Source organism: Chlorocebus sabaeus, chromosome 20, assembly GCF_047675955.1.
Source record: "Chlorocebus sabaeus isolate Y175 chromosome 20, mChlSab1.0.hap1, whole genome shotgun sequence".
Classification (NCBI taxonomy): Eukaryota; Metazoa; Chordata; class Mammalia; order Primates; family Cercopithecidae; genus Chlorocebus; species Chlorocebus sabaeus.
The window spans coordinates 15,862,469-15,883,667 of NC_132923.1; the positions used below are offsets into that span (position 1 = coordinate 15,862,469).

The 21,199-nt window shown below is 47.0% G+C and overlaps 1 protein-coding gene across 3 annotated transcripts in view; it reads left to right on the top strand.

The window, feature by feature from the left end:
- The window catches only part of PDZK1 (PDZ domain containing 1), a 49,907-nt gene that overhangs the window by 5,010 nt on the left and 23,698 nt on the right, over positions 1 to 21,199 (top strand). The window contains exons 1-2 of one of the 3 annotated variants that reach the window (XM_007977312.3): positions 9,238 to 9,523; positions 10,125 to 10,208. The exons of 1 other annotated variant lie outside the window; for it this stretch is intronic. The gene's annotated coding sequence lies outside the window, so the exon portion shown is untranslated. Of the gene's footprint in view, positions 1 to 9,237; positions 9,524 to 10,124; positions 10,209 to 21,199 lie in introns of those variants that run through there. One more of the 3 variants, XM_037997388.2, reaches the window with a different exon arrangement.

Sequence of the window (21,199 nt, forward strand, 5' to 3'; positions counted from 1 at the left end):
GGTCCCACAGGTATGAACTGCTAAACTGGGCCTGGTTTCTGTTATCCCCAGTATCCTTATTTGCTGTCGCTATGATAGTGTTCAAACAGATGACCTCTCTGCTCTCTCAGCTGGAGACTTCTCCCTCCTTGGGTCCATGGGGTCCTTCCAAAGGTTGGCTCTGAGAGCATTTAGCATTCCTTATCACCAAGGAGCTGTTAAACAGTGATTATTAGCAACATGAAGAGAAATTAAAGGCAACCAGGGTTGCGGGTGAGTGAGGTTGAGGCCCCTTTCGTACTAGTTTACACACATGTATTCATACTGGTTATTGCAAAAAACCTCAAAGTTCTGCAGAGACCTCAGGGCTCAAAAGTGAATTGCAGCGCACTTCCTTTTCACCAGCCATGTAGTGTCTGTCCATTCTGCAAACAGTTGCATGCACAGTTTTCTGCAAATGTTACTTTTGGTCACTTCTCACAAGGTTATTGTGTGCCAGGCCCTGTGGGGTTGTCGATGACTGAATGGGGCCTGCTCTCAAGGCGAGCACAGTTGAGAGAGGCCTGCATCCCTGTGAGATGAAACAGAATGCACCAACAGCTATAAGTACCCCAGAAGTGAGAGAGAAGCCAGGAAGCAGGGGAGGTTGGGAGGAAGAAAAGGAGACTACCCTGCGGGCGCAGACAGTGTTAGGCACTCTGTGTGGACAATGTGACATTTAAATTGAGCTTTGAAAGAAGGCAGGATTTCAAAAGGCAGGGGTAGAGGAACAGTGTGAACCAGCAAGGAGCAGGGACATGTGGGGCTGGCTTGGAAGTCAGTGAAACAATGAGGTGGCTGAAATATAGGCTGCCTCCTGGTCATCCACAACCTCCCAAATCTGTATCCTGTGGGCCTTTGAATATCTTGAAAACAATCTATCAGTTGCTAAATTGTGTAACTGGACACAATTTAAGTGCTCGACATTAAGAAAAAGAAAAACTGAGTGGACATTGAATTGTATTTCCATCTCACTTCTGTAGAATTACGGGGTTTTGGAAGCAGAAGACTGCTGCAGTCTTCCAGTCCCTGGAAACGTGCAGACACTTGCATGCCAGTGGTTCCCAAACTTGAGCGTGTATTAACATCACCAGGAGGGCATCTTTGAACAATTCGGATGGCTGGGCCCAGCTGCAGAGTCTCTGATTTAGGGTCTCAGGGCAGGGGTGGGGGTGGTCCAAGAAGCTGTATTCCTAACAAGTTCCCTGGTGCTATTGCTGCTGTAACGCTCCTTGCAAACCGTTCAGGGTAATACCTCTTGCATCCTCTGCTTGAATCGCTCTACTGTTCTGCAGCTCACCACCACCCAAAGCATCCACGCAATATCCCTTGTGGAATACTTCCATTAAAATTCTTCCTTGTGCTGCTGTCAGCCCTGCCTGCCTTTAACTTTCCATGAAGTCTGCTGAGGGCCCCACATGGGAAATGTCTACGGATGGCAGGCAAGTCTCAGGCACATGCGGCAGACGCCTGGATTTACATCCTGACTCCACCACTTACTATGTGACCTTGGATAAGTCATTCACCTTTTCTGTATGTTCTTCAACTGTGGGATGGGGATAACAATGTCACAGAACTGCTGTTTAGAGTAAATGAGAAAAGTGTGTAAAACAATTGACATGGTGCTTGGCATATACTAAGTACTCAGGTCTGGGCTAGTATCATTACCTAGTGTTCTTTCTTTTTTTTTTTTTTTTTTTTGAGACAGTCTCACTCTGTTGCCCAGGCTGGAATGCAGTGGCACAATCTTGACTCACTACAACCTCCATCTCCTGGGTTCAAGTGATTCTTGGGCCTCAGTCTCCCAAGCAGCTGGGATTGCAGCCACCCGCCACCATGCCTGACTAATTTTTTTGTATTTTTTTAGTAGAGAAGAGGTTTCACCATATTAGTCAGGCTGTTCTCAAACTCCTGACTTGAGGCGATCCACCTGCCTCAGCCTCCCGAAGTGCTGGGATTACAGGTGTGAGCCACTGCGCCCGGCCAGCGTTACCTAGTTTTCCTTTCTACTCCGGAGTCGATCAAATCTCCAAAGAAAGTTAATCATTCTAATGTTTCTCCTTTCTGGGCTAAATATCCCCAGCTCCTGCAATTATTTCTTATAATTATTTCAATGCTTTCATGGTTCCAATATCTGGTTTGTCCTTTCTTCTCTTCTCTGAACAGAGTCCAGTTTGTCAGTCTCCCTTGTCAGGTGCATGGCTCAGACCTGCCACCTGCCTCGGCTTAGTCCAAGTCTCGTGTGTTCACTGCAACCAAAGGTAACTCTAGCTTGGTAGCTGTTTCCACATTTCACTGGACTGTATTAGACTTCCAGGCCATGAAGGTGCCAGAGGCTACACCTGCATGTGGAGAGTAGAGCTCGTTCTCCTGTCACATTGCCCCTTGTTGCTTAGCATGTGTGAGTTTGGTGAGCGTGGGTGAGGGAGAGTAACTCTGACCTTGGCCCAGTTCAGGGCCTACTGCCCCAGTAGCTGTGAGGAAGCACATTCGAGGCTCCAGGGGCTGGTGCAAGGCCCAGCCTCTCCCCCAGAGAAGGGTGAACTGACACCTAGCACAGCCAACAGTTTTCTGGAAGGAAACCAAGCCTCAGAGCCAGAGGCACATACAGCAAAGTTATGTAGGCATTTCAGCCCCTGCCCCAGCCACTGTCATTGCTGGCCTTTTGCCCAGAGTCCTTGGTAATAGAATAATGATAGAATATGGAGAGGGAGTCAGGGCTGTTTTTTTTTTGTTGTTGTTTCACTTTTTTTTTTTTTTCTTTTTTTTTTGAGATGGAGTCTCAGTCTGTCGCCCAGGCTGGAGGGCAGTGGCACAATCTCGGCTCACTGCAAGCTCTGCCTCCCGGGTTCAAGTAATTCTCCTGCCTCCGCCTCCTGAGTAGCTGGGACTACAGGCGCGCGCCTCCATGCCCAGCTAATTTTTGTATTTTTGGTAGAGACAGGATTTTGCCACGTTAGCCAGGCTGGTCTTGAACTCCTGACCTCAGGTGATCCACCTGCCTTGGCCTCCCAAAGTGCTGGGATTACAGGCATGACCCACCGCGCCTGGCCTCAGGGCTGTTTTATTGTGGGGACAGAGGTGGCAGTTTCAGGGGTTTGGGTATCAAGATGACACGGCAGGCCCTGGAGAAAATGTCTGTCTCAGCCTCCATTCTAATTTCCGGTCTGTAGTGAATGGCTCACCAGGCACTCTTAAGTTCTGTCTTTTAAAACAGAAGGCACACAAAAATGTGCCCAAATTACTTTGGTGTCCTGAAGAGCCTGTCTTGTCCCTCTCCGGTCGTAGAAGCCACCCAGTTCCTTTACGGCCAGGCCTCCTCCTGAGGGAGACCAGGCCTGTGGCGCTGCTGGTTCAAACACTGCCACCGGCTCTGCACACCCATTTCCACAGGGACAGCCCGAGTCTCTCCAGGACACACCAGCCTCACGGCAGAAACGGCTGCAGTCACGGCTCTGTCTGTACCGTGGGGTGGCTCCCCCTCACCCACCCCCACGAAGCTACACTCTGCTGGAACGCCTAGGGGAATGTGACTCTCCCCATCGCGGGCCCCACGGCCTGCTGGATGCCACGGTGACAGGGTGTGGCCTGCAACTGCAGGTCCCCCGTCCTCTTTGGCTCATCATCTCCAAGAGCTGCCTGCAAGCCACACTATGTGAGTCCCAGTGCAGGGCTCCTCTGAAAGGCACCTGTGAAGCTGTCTTTGGCTGAAGAAGTTGGGGAAACTGGTCTCCCACACTTGGCAATGGCCGTTCTTTCTCAACCTTCCCCCAGGCACGAAGAGTCCCAGGCCTTGATGCCTCACTCTTCCATCAAGGATTTAACATTTACCCTCCCTGGTATTTTCAATTGACCCAGAGGAAATTAATAGGTAGTACTTAGCAAAGGGTGCTTAGCAAAAAAATACTCGGCTGAGTGGAATTGCAGGCACGTCTACAGTTGTCTGGAGGCACAGAGGCTGCACTCTACCCTAAGGCAAACCGGATGGGGCCATCCTCATGCTGACTTGGGCTTCGGAGGAGGAAATGTACTTTCTTCAGTGGATAATAAAGACAAGCATTGGTTAGGTATGGTGGCTCATGCCTGCAATCCCAGTACTCTGGGAGGTTGAGATGGGTGGATCACTTGAGGTCAGGGCAGTTCAAATTCAGCCTGGCTAACATAGTGAAACCCTGTCTCTACTGAAAATACAAAAATTAGCTAGGCATGGTAGAGCACACTTGGAATCCCGGTTGGGAGGCTGAGGCAGGAGGATCACTTGAACCCAGGAGGCAGAGGTTGCAGTGAGCTGAGATTGTGCCACTGCACTCCAGCCTGGGTGACAAAGCGAGACTACATTTCCAAAAAACAAGACAAGCATTGCTTTTTCCTTGGCAAGAATTCTTTTTTTTTTTGAAACAGAGTTTCGCTCTTTCACTCTGTTGCCCAGGCTGGAGTGCAGTAGTGCAACCTCGGCTCGCTGCAACCTCCACCTCCTGGGTTCAAGTGATTCTCCTGCCTCAGCCTCCCGAGTAGCTGGGACTACAGGTGCCCACCACCACGCCTGGCTCATTTTTTGTATTTTTAGTAGAGACGGGGTTTCACCATGCTGGCCAGGCTGGTCTTGAACTCCTGATCTCAAGTGATCCAACTGCCTCAGTCTCCCAAAGTACAGGGATTACAGGTGTGAGCCACCATGCCCGGCATCCTGTCAAGAATTCTAAGCAACAGAGAAAACAGGATGGGCACAATTAGTTTACTCTCCAAGCTAGAATGTCAGGGGGCACTGGAACCATTCTGGGAGAAGCAATACTTTGAGGTGCAATGTCTTTTGTTTTCTGAGACAGAGTCTCGGTCTCTTGCCCAGGCTGGAGTGCAATGGCACGATCTCAGCTTATTGCAACCTCCACCTCCCAGGTTCAAGCAATTCTTCTGCCTCAGCCTCCCAAGTAGCTAGGATTACAGGCACCTGCCACCACGCCTGGATGATGATGATTATTATTATTTTTTTTTTGTATTTTTAGCAGAGACAGGGTTTTGCCATTTTGGCCAGGTTGGTCTCGATCTCCTGACCTCAGGTGATCTACCTACCTTGGCCTCCCAAAGTGTGGGGATTACAGGCGTGAGCCACTGCACCTGGCAGGGATGTCTTTTTTTTTTTTTTTGAGACGGAGTCTCGCTTTGTTGCCCAGGTTGGAATGCAGTGGTGTGATCTCGGCTCACCGCAACCTCTGCCTCCTGGGTTCAAGCGATTCTTCTGCCTCAGCCTCCCTAGTAGTTGGGATTATAGGCATGCACCACCACGCCTGGCTAATTTTATACTTTTAGTAGAGACGGGGTTTTTCCATGTTGGCCAGGATGATCTTGAACTCCCGACCTCAGGTGATCCGCCCGCCTCGGCCTCCCAAAGTGCTGGGATTACAGGTGTGAGCCACCGTGCCCGGCTGAGGGATGTCTTTTAAATCAAGCTACAGACTTGGGCCACTAGGCTGTTCATGGTTCCTGCTTCTTTCTCACTGACCCTTTACCTCTGGATGGGATGGTCCCCAGAGGGATGAGGTTGGGCTGAGGCTGTGGCTTTGAGATCCCTGACACTTTTCTTGCTCTTCTCCTGTTCCCCATTCTGGACCGTTGGGGGCCCTTGAGGGTCTGGCTTTTTAGGGCAGAATCCAAACTGCCCAAGGACCACTGATTGTTTCTGTATCTCTTACAAAGGGGCAACCAAATATCCTTTTAACCAATACTCCAAGAGTGCCAAGACCAGACCTTGCTACATGCAGGAACCCAGAACCGGGCATGTTCTTGTTCTGTGCCTTTTTCTTGTGGTGGAAAAGGATTGTGTATTCTGACCCCTCATCTGGGAAAAGGAGGAGCAAGTGAATGACTACTCAGATATCCTTGGCAGCCAGCTTGCAAGTGTTAATAATTCACAGCTCTCCAAGGATCCTCAGGCCTCCCCTGTCCTGACACCTGGTTACTGAAAAGAACTAGAAAGCTCCAGTCAGCAGTCATGCGGAGCCAGTGTGTGCTGCAGCCAAGTGGCGTTGCCGTGTCTCCAGCTTGTCACCCACACTGCTGTAAAACATTGATCTCAGTCTTGCATCTGGACCCTGGCCTAATAAATTCCTCCAAAGGTATGCAGAGTGCACAGGCTGCCACTTAAGGTGGGATGAGGCCAGAGCAACAGAGACAGTGGAAAGGGAGCCTGTCATAAATATTGACTCCAGACAGGGAGAGAAAACCACTGGAGCTTACAATTCCAGGCTCAGAGTAAGTTAATGAGCCACTAAAAAGACAGGGGAGGAGGACATGCGTACTAGGACAATCAGACCTGAAGCTGGAGAAAAATGTGAGGAGACCCATTCAACCAGGCAGACTGGTATAGTAGAAAGGGCATTGGCCATGAAAGCAGGAGCACAGTGTTTTTAGCCATGTTTCTGCCTGAGGTGACTTTGGCTAAGTCACTTCACCTCTCTGAGTCTTTGTTTTATGATAAAGAAAAATTGAGATGATACAATTCAATAACAACAAAAACAACTTGATTTTTTAAATGGGCAAATTGAATAGACATTTATCTAAAGAAGATACAAATGGCCAGTAAGCACATGAAAAGATGCTCAACATCATGAATCATTAAGGAAATGCAAATCAAAACCACAATGAGATGTCACCTCAAACCCATTAAAATGGCCATCGTTTAAAAAACAAACCAACCAACCAACAAAAAACAGAAAATAACAAGTGTTCATGGGAATATGGCGAAATTGGAACCTTTCTATGTTGCTGGTGGGAAGGTAAAATGGTGCAGACACCATGGAAAACAGTATGGCAGTATGGCAAATTAAACATATGATCCAGCAATTCCATTTCTGGGCAAATACCCAAAAGATCTGAAAACAGGGACTTGAACAAATATTTGTACATCCATTTTCACAGCAGTATGATTGACTACAGCCTAAAGGTGGTAGCAATTCTTCCGTGATGGATGAATAAATAAAATGTGGTATATGTACACAGTGGAATATTATTCACCCTTCAAAAGGAAGGAAATTCTGACATGTGCTACAACATGAATGAACTTTGAAGACATTTGCTAAGTGAAATAAGCCAGTCACAAAAGGACAAATAGTATAGTATTCTACACATAGAAGGTGCTTAGAGTAGTCAAATTTGTAGAAACAAAGTAGAAAGATGGTTGCCAGGGGCTGGGGAGGAGGGAATAGAAAATCATGTTCAATGGCTACACAGTTTCACTGTGGGAAGATAAAAAAGTTCTGGAGAATGGATGGTGGTGATGGTTCCCAACAGTGTGAAAGTACTTAATGCCACTGAATTGTATACTCAACATGATTACAATGGTAATTTTTTTGTTATGAATATTTTACCACAATTTAATTTTTTTTTTTTTTGAGACAGGGTCTCGCTCTGTAGTCCAGGCTGGCATCCAGTGGCATGATCGTGGCTCACTACAGCCTTGACCTCGCAGGCTCAATCAATCCTCCTGCCTCAGTCTCCTGAGTAGCTGGGACTATAGGTGTGCACCACCACACCCAGCTCATTTTTGTATTTTCTGTAGAGATGGGGCTTCACCATGTTGCCCAGGCTGGTCTCAAACTCCTGGACTCAAGCATTCCTCCACCTCAACCTCCCAAAGTGCTGAGATTATAGGCATGACCCACTGTGCCCAGCTAATTTTTAAAAATTGAAGTGGAGAGATCAAAGCTTCCCGACCAGATTGCTCAGGTGCGCCACATGTAGGTTATTGGCATGCCAAGAGACTGATCCCTTCCACTTTTGAATAGATCGTGCAGAGCTGAGCACAGCTGAAATCCTCAGGCAGGTCACTTCTAGCCTTGAAGAGCTTCTTCTTACTCCAGTATGCTATACACATATTGTAATGTTTAAAATTTCAATATGATTTAATTATTATTTATACAGAATTAGTGCATGAAACAAAAATGCATAGCTCAATAATTAATCTTAAACACCTGTGTAACGTCACTTAGCTCAAGAATTAGAATCTTGCCAGTATACCAGAAGTTACGGTCATGTGTTACCACCTAACCGGGAATCCCCCAAAGTTCTGCCCTATATTTGGACATTATGTAAATGGAATCCTAGTATGAAAACAAATGAACTACGGCTACTCACAGCAACATGAGTGAACCTCACAAACATCACATTGAATGAAATAAACCAGATACAAAAGGAATACACCAGGCCTGTAATCCCAGCACTTTGGGAGGCCAAGGCAGGTGGATCACTTGAGGTCAGGAGTTCGAGACCAGCCTGGCCAACATGGTGAAACCCTGTCTCTACTAAAAATACAAAAACATTAGTCAGGCATGGTGGTGGGCTCTCGTAATCCCAGCTACTCGGGAGGCGGAGGCAGGAGAATCACTTGAACTCAGGAGGCGGATGTTGCAGTGAGCCGAGATTGCACCACTGCATTTCTGCCTGGGCAACAGAGTGAGACTCCATCTCAAAAAACGCAAAAAACAAACAAAAAAACCCCCCACAATTTTTAAAAATTTCTAAAAACCATACAATAACAACTATTTATATGTGATGAAGGTAAGTGAAGCCCAGAGAGCTAAAACTGAATTACTTTGGATCAAACACCTGGGAAACGGTGGCGTCAGAATTGAACTCAGGTGTTCTTTCTTTCTTTCTTTTTTTTTTTTTGGAGACAGGGTCTCCCTCTGTCATCGAGGCTAGAGTGCAGTGGCATGATCACGGCTCACTGTACCTCTGCCTCTCAATCAAGTGATCCTCCCACTTCAGCCTCCAGAGTAGCTGGGACTACAGGCATGTACCACAATGCCTGGCTTTTTTTTTTTTTTTTAACTTTTGTAGAGATGGGGTTTCACCATGTGGCCTGGGCTGGTCTTGAACTCTTGAGCTCAGGCAATCTGCCCGCTTCGACCTTACAAAGTGCTGGGATTACAGTGAACTCAGGTGTTCTGATCCTAAAATCCAGATTTTCCCATTCTGCCTTCTGCTTTGAAAGATATAGAGGAGGCCAAGAGGGTTAGCCCCGAGGTGGAGGAAGATAAGCTGGTATGAGGAAGCCACTCAGTGTTTGTCATTTTAAACCGTTTATCCACTGGCTCAGGTCATGTCTTTGTTGGGGGCCAAGCCAAGGCCCAGCAAAGACAAATGGCCTTTGCAGTGTGGGTGGAAGAGGGGTGAGGTCACGCAGTCCTCAGCCTGTGGTTTGCTTTGCCTGAGTGCCGGGAGCAATCTCTTGCCCTGATTTGCAGTGTGGGCTGAGGATCCAGGTCAGTGAGAAGACCAGTGCTAGAACTGTCTGTGGGTGCTGCTGATAGGAATCAGCTGCTGATCGTGCCTAGGGCTGGGGGCTGAGCACACCGGCACCAGCCTACTTCTTGGGCAGCAAGGCAGCAGGATGGAGACGTTTGTAGAAATGCCTTCCACCTACCCTGCTGGGCTTGCCTGAGAGACTCTGAGTGTGGGAAGCGAAGACAATTATCGCTAGGCTGGAGAACAGAAAGAGCACCGTCAGGTGAGAAAGAGAAGAAAAAAAGAGAGGGGAGAGAGTGGATAAGAAGAAGGAAGCCTGGGACATCAGAGCAAGGGCTTTGCTTGCTAAACTCCTAGGGAGCACACAAGTGAGAGTCCAGGGCGGAGGGAAGCAGGATGGGTGCCCTGAACACTTGGCCCCATTTCCTGGGGCTTACTGGCCTCCTGGGTGGGAGTGTTACAGGCTACTGCTCCTTGAGGAGGCCTCAGTGATTGAGGATGCTTCTGTATGAGTCTCGGCCCTGACTCCGGGATGGGGGGACTGGAGGACCCTAACAGGATTGGGGGTTGGTTGGGTGTGACCAAGGCATCTGCCAAAGGGAGAGTACCAAGGAAAGTGGACGCACCTCCTCCCTGTCTGTCCTTCGCCCCTTCTCTCCTCCTTGTTCTCTGGGAGTGTCTGGCGAGCAGCAGCCTCCCCACAGGGCCAGGCAGGTGGGCCAGAGCATTTGGTTTGCTGAGGTTTGTCAGGTTTTCCAGCTCAGGGCCCAGCCAGCTGGCAGGAAGCAGGACAGAGGTCACTTGAATTCAGACCACATGTCCCTGTTAAATACATTAGCTTTTAAATCAACCTTTGTTCAAAGTCCAGCGAGTTGCAAGCCTAGTGCTCACCTGCAGAGACAGAATTCCTGAGCGAACGAACAGAGCGGCTCCTCTTCCATCTCCAGGTAAGAACTGCTTGTGTCCTTGAGGGCGCTGGCCACTGGGGCCTGAATTACCTTTTTTCTTTTCCTTTTCCCTTTCTCTTTTTCCAAGCCAGTAGCTGGCTGTCTAGGGCAGAGAAGAATCTCATGGGGAGGGAGCCAGGCCCCTTTGGCGGTGGTTGCGGGTGAGGGATGATCCACGCTCTGAGATTCTTTCTGCTGGAGACGCCCCTCACCCTTGCAGGCTAGGGTCTGCTTCACAAAGAAATTGGCAAGCCGATCTCAGAAAAAGCTTTCCCTGGGTCGTGCGGGGGTTTGACGTGCAGCCAAAGGGAATGAGACAACAGACTTCACAGGTAACCAGGCGGATACGCCCAGGACCTTCCTACTGGTACAGGGGCCTTGGGTAGCAGAGAAGACTCTTCTGGAAGCAGCCCTTAAAGGATGCAGCCTAACTTAGCTTGCCCACTTGATAATAAAAGCAGGCATCTTTCCTCTCTGTATCACACTGCAGCACTAAGACATGAGAAAAACCAGTGAATTTCCAGGCTGGCTGAATTTTAAAGCCTACATTCCCCAGGCTCTCACCTTTGGCATTTCTAAGTCTCCAGGTCTTGTGTGAATCGAAAGATGTTTATTTGAAAACTCTCCCAGATCATTCTGATCAGTGCAGGTAGGTTTGGGAACCACTAGTAGTTTATTTCTTAAGCAGAAGAGTCATGAGACTTAAATATGACACTCACCTAAGGGTTCACTCGCTATGAAGACTCCTGGTCTGGGTTGGATCCAGCTATGAAGATTTGGGGGTTGGCTCTGAGAAACACGTTCTTCTTTATTTACTAAAATCTCTGCAATGTGTCACCAGGGCAGCTTTCAGTCTTGTACCCAGAAGGCAAGAGGGGATAGCGGGGACTGCCTCAGGCCATGATTGTCCAGTCATCTGAAGTCTGCAGCAAATTACTCAGGGTCTTTGAATTTCTGTGTTATGATAGTAATTTGTGCTTATCTTTGACTTTTGTATGTTCTTTGCACCATAGGGTGTGAAGTTGCTGGTAATGATGTCTTACATTCACAGACCACTGACTAGGCAGCTACTTCTCACCCAGGTGAAAGAACACAGGACTAAAATACAAATCATCAGAGTTTTGATTCAGTTGCTAGTGACAGGCCATTAGACAAACTACTCAGCCAACTGGAGGCTCGATTTCATTATCGATCAAGTGAAGGCCTGTCATTTTTTCCCCAAGAGTGTACTGAAAATAAAATTATAAGTACAAATGTGTGGTCAGGTAATGGCGGCTCATGCCTGTAATCCCAGCACTTTGGGAGGCCCAAGCGGGAGGATCACTTGAGGCCAGGAGTTCCAGACCAGCCTCGGCAATGAAGTGAGACCCCATCTCTACAAAAAATAATAATTAATCCTGTGTGGTGGCATGTGTCTGTGGTGTCAGCTACTTGGGAGGCTGAAATGGAAGGGTTGCTTGAGCCCAGGAGGTCGAGGCTACAGTGAGCCATGATTGCACCACTGCGCTCCAACCTGGGTGACAGAGTGAGACCCTATCTCAAAAACAAACAAAAACATGAATGTGTTAAAAACACAACTTAAGATGCCTAGATTTCAAATGTGTATATTGAAAGTCTCTATAAAATAGTAAGAAGAAACAAATTGCAGTCAGTTGGGAAACCTTGTCCTAGTCTTTTAATCTCATTGAGCTTCTGTTTGCTCACTGACAAATAAGAAGTTGAGACCAGATCATCATTAATGTCTTTTTCAGTTGGCCGAGTATAAGGTAGATCCTGGAGCCTTGAAGGGTAGCTCCTTGTCATTTGGGTATGAATTCAAATGTCACCTCCCAGGAAGGACTTCCTAAAACAGCCTCCCGTCTCCATGCCACCAGTATCTCTATCATTCATAGCATGTACCGTCAGAAATCATCTCATTTTGGCCAGGTGCAGTGGCTCATGTCTGTAATCCCAGCACTTTGGGAGGCCGAGGCAGGTGGATCATCTGAGGTCAGGAGTTCGAGACCAGCCTGGCCAACATGGTGAAACCCCATCTCTACTAAAAATACAAAAATTAGCCGGGCATGGTGTCGCACGTCTGTAGTCCCAGCTACTTGGGAGGCTGAGGCAGGAGAATTGCTTAAACCTGGGAGGTAGAGGTTGCAGTGAGCCAAGATTGTGCCATTGCACCCCAGCCTGGGTGACAGAGTGAGATCCATCTCGAGAAAAAAAAAAATCATCTCTTTTACTTGTCACCTTTGCCAGATGTTAAGCTTCAAGACTGCAGGGATCTTATCATTTGTGTTACTTGCTGTATTACCAGCCCCTTGAGCACCACCTGGCACAAACACATTTGTATAAATGGAACTGGTGTGGCAGGGAAGGAGCTGGAAGAACAGATGCAGATGGTGATGACTTTGATAAGGTGTTCCTCAGGAAAGGAGGTTGAAGGACTCCAATACTCTCTCAGGGCATCTGAAGTCCAGGGTCTAATCATGTGGGAATGGGTTTTTCTGGTCACATCTTAGTGAAATGATTCTTGCATTCGTTGCATAGGGATGCGATGAGAGTGGCAAGCTGGAGCGAGACGTGTTTTCCTCAAGATCTCAGCAACTTCTTTCTTTGGTCCTTCATGAGGGACTGCCCAGATTTCCTTAATCTCTTTGCCTGGTGGGTATCATGGCTAAGTGATTAAGAAAATGAGCATTGGGATTGGAAACCTGCACTCCAGATCAGACTGACTTTTACTCTCTAAGCTTCTATTTCCTCATCAGTCAAATGGGCATATTAGAATCTAGTTCCAGAAGTTACGAGGGTTAAATGAATGCACATAGTGCCTAGCACATTGTAAGTGCTATTGAGATAATCTTCAGACAGCTTTGCTATTACATGACCCCCGGAAATGAAGGAACCCAGGGAATGGCAGGAGTTTTGATAAGTAGAAAAGATAGCCCTAGCCCACTTAGCGGCAACTAGAGGAGGTTTGCTGTTGGTCTGAGGTGGTCACTGGTTTCTGAGTTGCCAAGCCTTGTTGGAGGCACAGATAGTCGGCATTCATAAAGCTACATAGAACTACGGGGTCCCACTGGGGACGTGAAACTAAATGATCCAGAAAAGCCCATGGGCTTTCCACCAGTTGTATTGAATACAAACTTGATGGTGTGAAAATACAGAAAGGGGCTGTGGTGCCTGCTCTTAAGAAAGCTTATCTTGGCTGGGCACGATGGCTCACGCCTGTAATCCCAGCACTTTGGGAGGCTAAGGAGGGTGAATCACTTGAGGTCAGGAGTTTGAGACCAGCCTGGCTAACATAGTGAAACCCCATATCTACTAAAAACACAAAAAGTAGCCGGGTGTGGTGGCGGGCACATACAATCCCAGCTTCTCAGGAGGCTGAGGCAGGAGAATTGCTTGAATCCAGGAGGCGCAGGTTGCAGTGAGCTGAGATCGCACCACTGCACTCTAGCCTGGGCCACAAGAGCGAGATTCCGTTCCCCGGCCGCCCCCCCCCCCCCCCCCCGCCCACACACACATAAAGCTTATCTTGCTGGGGACACACGACATGGACCCTGAAGCTCCTCTATAGTCTACTGGATTGAGTCCGGGGTGCTTCACAGTCTAACCTACTTCTTGTTTTCAACATGTAACTGTGCTCTGACCTTCCTGAACCATTTGCCATTCTGGGAATGCATCTCGTGCTGTTCCTTCTGCCTGGGATGGCTTCCTCTTCCCAGTCTGACCACACGTATTTCCAGAATACATTCTACACCTCAGGCTTGGGAGGCAGGGTAGATGGTGGAAGGAATCCAGACTCAACTGGGTTTGAATCCAGACTCTGCTTATCCAAATACCCAGGGAAAACCAAGTTAACTTTTCAGAGTCTCTTTTCTTTTTCCTTGTAAAATGGCCCATCAGGATTGAATCAGAACCCACAAAAAGTACCTAGGCTAATCCTAGTAGGAGCTCAATAAATACATATAACAATAAGAAAGCCTTTGTATTTAAATATTCCAGCACCCACACCGTTGTTCGGCAGTTATACTTCATAGCTCTCCCCACGGGACTCCGGGCTCTTTCAGGGCAGGATGGTAGCTATTCTGGGTTGAACCCAGATACCTGCCTCGCAGCAGGTATTACATAGAACTTGTTAAGTATATGAGCAATAACTGAAATTCAGAAGATGAAAGGAGACCTTCAGACTGTGGTGGTCATGGAAGGGTTCGTATATAATCTAAAATTTGAACTGAGCCTTGAAAATGGTAGGTCTTAAATTTGTTCACTTGGAAAAAATGTTTACTTAGCACTTACTGTGAATAAGTAGAAGTGGGGAAGGGATTCCAGGCAGAGCATGGGGCGTGAGCAAAGGGCAGGCTCATGTGGGTGACCGTGCATAGACCATTTGGGGCTTGCTGAGGAGCTGGGGGCCTGAGGTAGGGCTGGATTATGCTGAGCCTCAGTGCCTGAGCAAGAAGCTTGAATTTCTTTTTCTTGAGTGATTTTTTTTTTTTTCTAAGAATATAGTATCATAAAACCAGGGTCAGAAAGTTTGTCTTGAGGCGGGACTCTTGTAGTAGTTTAGATATACCAAAAAAAGTAAGGGGGGTAGAAATGCAAGTTCAAAAAGTCATGTAACACAAAATGTCGATTTGGGGAAAACCTTGTCTCAGCTGACCCTCAGGATGGTTGAGCTATTTTCAGGTATTAGTTCTATCAGCAGCGTGAGGATGTCCTCTCTCTGTGGGGGCCTTTGTTTCCACACAATATTGGCTCCATCCCTCTCCCAACTCATAGAACTCTTAGATAAGCAATCCAACTGCGAAAGGCCTTGAACTCCAGCCCAGAGTCTTGCCATATAGGACAAAGTATTGTTTATGGTGGCTGGGGGTAGGGAAGTCACTTAGTATCAGTAGGCCAAATGAACTTTGAGATAAGTAGATTCCATTCTTGATCATAAATGAGAAATAAAAACTACTCAGTGGGTCTGTGATCACTCTTCTCCAGATAATTCTCAGTGGAATAGATTTCATTGATTTCTCACATTTGAAATTTCTCTCTGGCTAAGACCAGTAACTATCACAATGGGAAAGTACACTAAGCAAATACATATCTTAGAACCCTGCTTCTCCTTCTATTTTTGATATTAATTATTTGAAGTAAATACACTTGAGTATTTGAATTTCCATATGCCTTGCTTTTCAAAGGAGAAATCCAGGCAGCCTTAAATATGATCTGCATAAAAATATACGATCTGTTCTAGGTAAAATACATTTGAAGAAGGGTGAAATTGAGTTGTCTTTATCTCTTCCTTGCTAGAGACATCAGTCAGTACCAGCTCAGATACAGCAGGATATTTTCCTTATGCTGTTGGAAGGAACGGCATGTGCCAAGGCTCTGTGGCAGATTCTGAAGGAGGCCAGCCATGGCTGGTGTGAGGCATGAAGTCTCGGAGTCAGGGCTGGTGCCTGTAAGGAATTCTCAGCCTGTCTATAGTTGCTGACTTAACATCGCACAGTCTCCACCAACTGTATTTTCCTAACAAAAGTCTAGTGGGTTTGTTTTCTTCTTTCTTGTTACACAGATGCACACAAGTGCTGCAAGAACAGCATTCCTCAAAGTGCACACTGTGGTCAAGCGTCCTGAGAATGCTGCTTTTTTTCTTGCTGAAGTTCAGAATGTTTTATAGGCAAGCGTGGAGTTTAGTGGAAAGCAAATAATGTCTAGGTTGAATGTTGCCAGAGAGACCCTGCCATTTATTTTCCTTATCCCTCAATGAAACAGAAATAACTTACTCTATGGTTTCACACTAGATTACACAATCAGATACCCTTCCACAGTCAAAGTAACTAGGGTTAAACATTCCTCACCAGCAGTCCTGCTAAGTGGTTTTTATTTGAGACGGAGTCTTGCTCTGTTGCCCAGTCTGGAGTGCAGTGGCACGATCTTGGCTCACTGCAACTTTCACCTCCTGGGTTCAAGCAATTCTCCTGTCTCAGCCTCCTGAGTAGCTGGGACCACAGGTGCATGCCACCATGTCCAGCTAATTTTTGTACTTTTAGTATAGATGGGGTTTCACCATATTGGTCAGGCTGGTCTCGAACTCCTGACCTCAGGTGATCCACCTGCCTCGGCCTCCCAAAGTGCTGGGATTACAGGCGTGAGCCACCGTGCCTGGCCCCTGCTAAGGTTTTAGGGTTTAGTGTTTTCATGGATTGCGTGTTGGTTACATAAGTGCCTTGTGGGGAGAGGTTCTGTTTTCTTCGTGGTGTGATACTGACTGCATAATTGATTCCTGATTACTATTAGATAAGGTGATGGTGGGTTCAGGTGTAGATGACTATATTTATGGAATAATCCTGCCACTTCTAAGTCCCAGACCTTGGAATATGAGCAGAGATGACAGTACCTGGGCTCTTTCTTTCCTGATGGTAGTTCATTGCATCTGGCCATTGCTGGTGACAGCCCCCTTCATTCCAGCTCTGTGCTCCTTGTAAATCTAGAAATCCTCACATCCTACACTTATGGGTTTGTTTGAGATGGAGTCTTGCTCTGTCGCCCAGGCTGGAGTGAGTGGTGCAATCTCGGCTCACTATAACCTCCATCTCCCGGGTTCAAGCGATTCCTGTGCCTCAGCCTCCTGAGTAGCTGCGATTACAGGCATGCACTACCATGCCCAGCTAATTTACTTTTATTTTATTTTATTTTTTTAAATTGAGACAGAGTTTCACTTATTGCCCAGGCTGGAGTGTAATGTCGTGATCTTGGCTCACTGCAACCTCTGCCTCCGGGTTCAAGTGATTCTCCTGCCTCAGACTCCTGAGTAGCTGAGATTACAGACGCCCACTACCATGCCTGGCTAAATTTTGTATTTTTACTAGAGATGGTGTTTTGCCAAGTTGGCCAGGCTGGTCTCAAACTCCTGACTTCAGATGATCTGCCTGCCTTGGCCTCCCAAAGTGCTGGGATTACAGGCGTGAGCCACTGCCCCTGGCCTTTAGTTTTTATTTTTTGAGGCATAGTCTCATTCTGTCACCCAGGCTGGAGTGCAGTGGTGCAATCTCAGCTCACCATAACCTCCGCCTCCCGGGTTCAAGCAATTCTCCTGCCTCAGCCTCCAGAGTAGCTGGGATTATAGGTGCCTGTCATCACACTGGCCTTTTTTTTTTTTTTTTTTTTTTTTTTTTTTTGTATTTTTAGTAGAGACGAGGTTTCACCACATTGGCCAGGCTGGTCTCTAACTCCTGACCTTAAGTAATTCACCCGTCTCGGACTCCCAAAGTGCTGGGATTATGGGCGTGAGCCACTGCACCCAGCCTACTCTTATGTTTTAAAAACATGTTAAGCCCCTATTTAGGGTAAAAGTTACCACTTTCCTTTTCTATTCTTGATGTATATTACTGTGAGAAAAAATAAACTTGCTGCTACAAGTTTATTATATATATATTTTTAACCTAAGTTTTTTCTTAGACATTTTAATTCAATTCATTGACTCTTTGTAGTGAACTAATGCTGTGGCCATTAGTTCACTGCCTTAGTTCACCGCCAGCTCGGGGGCTCCATTCTGTTTTGGTTTACACAGAATTTCTTTTAAGTTTGAAAGAGCTGTCAGTTTTTTTTTAATGGGGACATTTTATGTAAATCTAGATTTCCAGAGTCTCTTGAAAATTGAAAAGTGGCATGCTGGCCTCCTCTTCCTCATGCAGTTGTCTTCTCATGAAGAGCAGCAGCTGTTCCTCCGTCCCCTCCTGGCCACCTTCACTGATTTACCTGTTTGACCCTAGAGACTATTTTTCTGTGGTACTTTTGCTCCATATTCTCCAAGTTCCTGATTTTTGTCAACTATTTCATAGATTGAGGCTGAGGTAAGCGACCTTGTTTTCTTCTTTATCCCATTTTTTTCTACTTCTCTCCTGCCCCCGGAGAAGATCATCAAGGATCATCAAGGCTAATCCCAGTTTCCATGTTCTCCATATCATCTCTTGATATAGAAACATGCCGATCATTTCCTTAATGTTAAAAATAAAAACATCCAGGCCGGGCGCAGTGGCTTATGCCTGTAATCCCAGCACTTTGGGAGGCTGAGGCGGGTGGATCATGAGGTCAGGAGTTTGAGACCAGCCTGACCAACATGGTGAAACCCTGTCTCTACTAAAAAAAAAAAAAAAAAGGGCGGGCGCGGTGGCTCAAGCCTGTAATCCCAGCACTTTGGGAGGCCGAGATGGGCGATCATGAGGTCAGGAGATCGAGACCATCCTGGCTAACATGGTGAAACCCCATCTCTACTAAAAAATACAAAAAACTAGCCGGGCGAGGTGGCGGGCGCCTGTAGTCCCAGCTACTCCGGAGGCTGAGGCAGGAGAATGGCATGAACCCAGGAGGTGGAGCTTGCAGTGAGCTGAGATCCAGCCACTGCACTCCAGCCTGGGCGACAGAGCGAGACTCCGTCTCAAAAAAAAAAAAAAAAAAAAGGCATGTTGGCATGCACCTGTAATCCCAACTACTCAGGAGGCTGAGCAGGAGAATCGCTTGAATCTGGGAGGCAGAGGTTGCAGTGAACTGAGATCGTACCACTGTACTCCAGCCTTGGTGACAGAGCGAGACTCTGTCTCAAAAAATAAAATAAAATAAAAATAAATAAATAAAGCATCCATCAGTCCTGCTTTTCCCTCCAGCTGCTACTCCAACTCTCTCATTTATCTCTTCCCAAATGTATCAATATTTGTTGCCTCTGTTACTTGGTATCCACTTGCTTCTTAGTGTCTTATCAGGCCCAGACTTCCATTTTCTGAATGTCAGTGGCATTTTCTGTTTTCATTCGCTCTATCTCTTAGCATTATTTGGCATTGTTAACTATTCCATCTTAAAATTCTTCTTTTAGTTTTGATGACACTGAAATTTTGGCATTTTGATTTCTGATTATTCCTTTTTGCTGTCTCTCTCTCTCTCTCTCTCTCTCTCTCTCTTTCTCTCTCTTTCTGTCTGTCTTTTTAGTTTTTTTGGGATAGGGTCTCACTCTGTTGTCCAGATTGGAGTGCAGTGGTGTGATCTCGGCTTACCGCAACCACTGCCTCCCGGGTTCAAGTGATTCTCCTGCCTCAGCCTCCCAAGTAGCTGGGCTTACAGGTGTGTGCCTCCATACCCGGCTAATTCTTGTATTTTTAGTAGAGACAGGGCTTCACCAGTTGGCCAGGCTGGTCTTGAGCTCCTGACCTCAAATGATCCACCCACCTCGGCCTCCCAAAGTACTGGGATTACAGGTGTGAGCCACCGCATCAGCCTTTTTGTTTCATCTTCCTATCACTTAGATATAGGTATTGCACAAGGCTTTATCCTTGGCCCCCCTCCTTTTGTATTCTCATTGATGGGCTTCATGTAGTGCTGCTGTGCAGATGGTCCCAAACCCGGACTCTAGTCCAGCAGCTCCTGAGCTCTAGGTGATGTTCCGTCAAGTCCTCTAATTGAAACCTACCTCAAACTGACGTTGCCATCTCATTCCTCATGCCTACACCATCTTTTAATGGCATCACATTTCTGCCAGTCACCAAAGCATGAATTCAGTTTCCTTTGACACATTCCCTTTCCAACACACAGCCTGGGTGGGCAGTATTCCTCAGAAGGTGCTAGAGCTGCTGTAATAGAAGTCCACCGAAGGTGTGGCTTAAGTAACATTTATTTTCTCACGGTTCTAGAGGCTGGAAGTCCAAGGTGTCAACAGGTTTGTGTCCTTGGAAGCCCCTCTCCTGTCTTCTCTCTGTGTCCTCACATGGCTTTATTCTCTGTGCAAGTGCATCTCTGATGTCTTTTCCTCTTTTCATAAGGGCGTCAGTTCTGTTGAATTAGGGTCCCACCCTCATGACCTCATTTAACCTTAGTTACTTCTTTAAAGTTCCTGTCTCCAAGTACAGTCACATTGGGGATTAGGGCTTCAATGTATGAATTGGAAGTTGGGGGCAAAAATCAGTCTGTAATAGAAGGGGAGTTCAGGGTTTGAAGTAGGAAAGCTATCCAGGCTGCTTAGTAGAAAATACTGAGCCAGGGTCATCAGTTCAGGGAAAGTATACAGCTGGCCCTTGTGGAGAAGCAGGCAGAATAAGTGAGTGGCTACAGAACTACAGTGTCCTTACAACACCTGGACTAAGAGGAGCCCAAAGCACAGTTGTGTTCAAATTGAGCTGTGGCCTCTGAAGACTTAACTGTGCATTTGCCACTCTGTGACAGAGGAGTTTTCATGACAGCGAAACCAGAATAAAAAAACTACATGCCAGGGGAGTAAGCCATCATTAGGAAGAGTGGCAGGAGCCCGTGGGCCCTGACACTGACTGGGTGCTGCACACCTGTTGTTCCTCCTGTACACTTGTCATGGTGAGTGTAAAGAAGTGTTTTGGACATCTGTGTTGTCACAGCTGTTCTGTCTGAGATCATCTCTGCATGGAGAAATCTGAGGGAACAAGGCTGTAGAGTTACTACAATGTCACTTAGTCGTGTCTGTAGTTCCTCCACCTCCGTCACCTTCATTCTATTCTGATGGCTGCCATGTGCGTCAGGCCCTTTATCACGTGTGAGTAGGATTTTGAGAACAGCCTCTTACCCGGCCTCTCTGCAGTGTGTCTTTGCTTGAATCCAGCCTACCTGCCATTCTTGGAACCCAACTCTGATCCTGTTACTCCTCTGCTTAAAAGCCTTGAGTGGTGCCCCTTTCCACCAAGCTAAGGCCAGATCCCTTGGGCTGATATTAATGGCCTTTATAGTCTAATTTGTCACTCATGATTTCCCTTCTGTTGGCTGTCCTTCAACCACATTGGGTTTTAGCTCTTCCTTGACTACACCTAAGCTTTCCCTCTTTCTCTCTTTCTCTCTCCCTCCTTCCCTCCCTCCTCTTTTCCCTCCCTCCTCTTTTCCCTCCTCTTTGTCTCTTTTGACAGTGTCTCACTCTGTCACCCGGGCTGGAATGCAGTGGCATCATCTCGGCTCATTGCAACCTCCGTTTCCTGGGTTGAAGTGATTCTCCTGCCTCA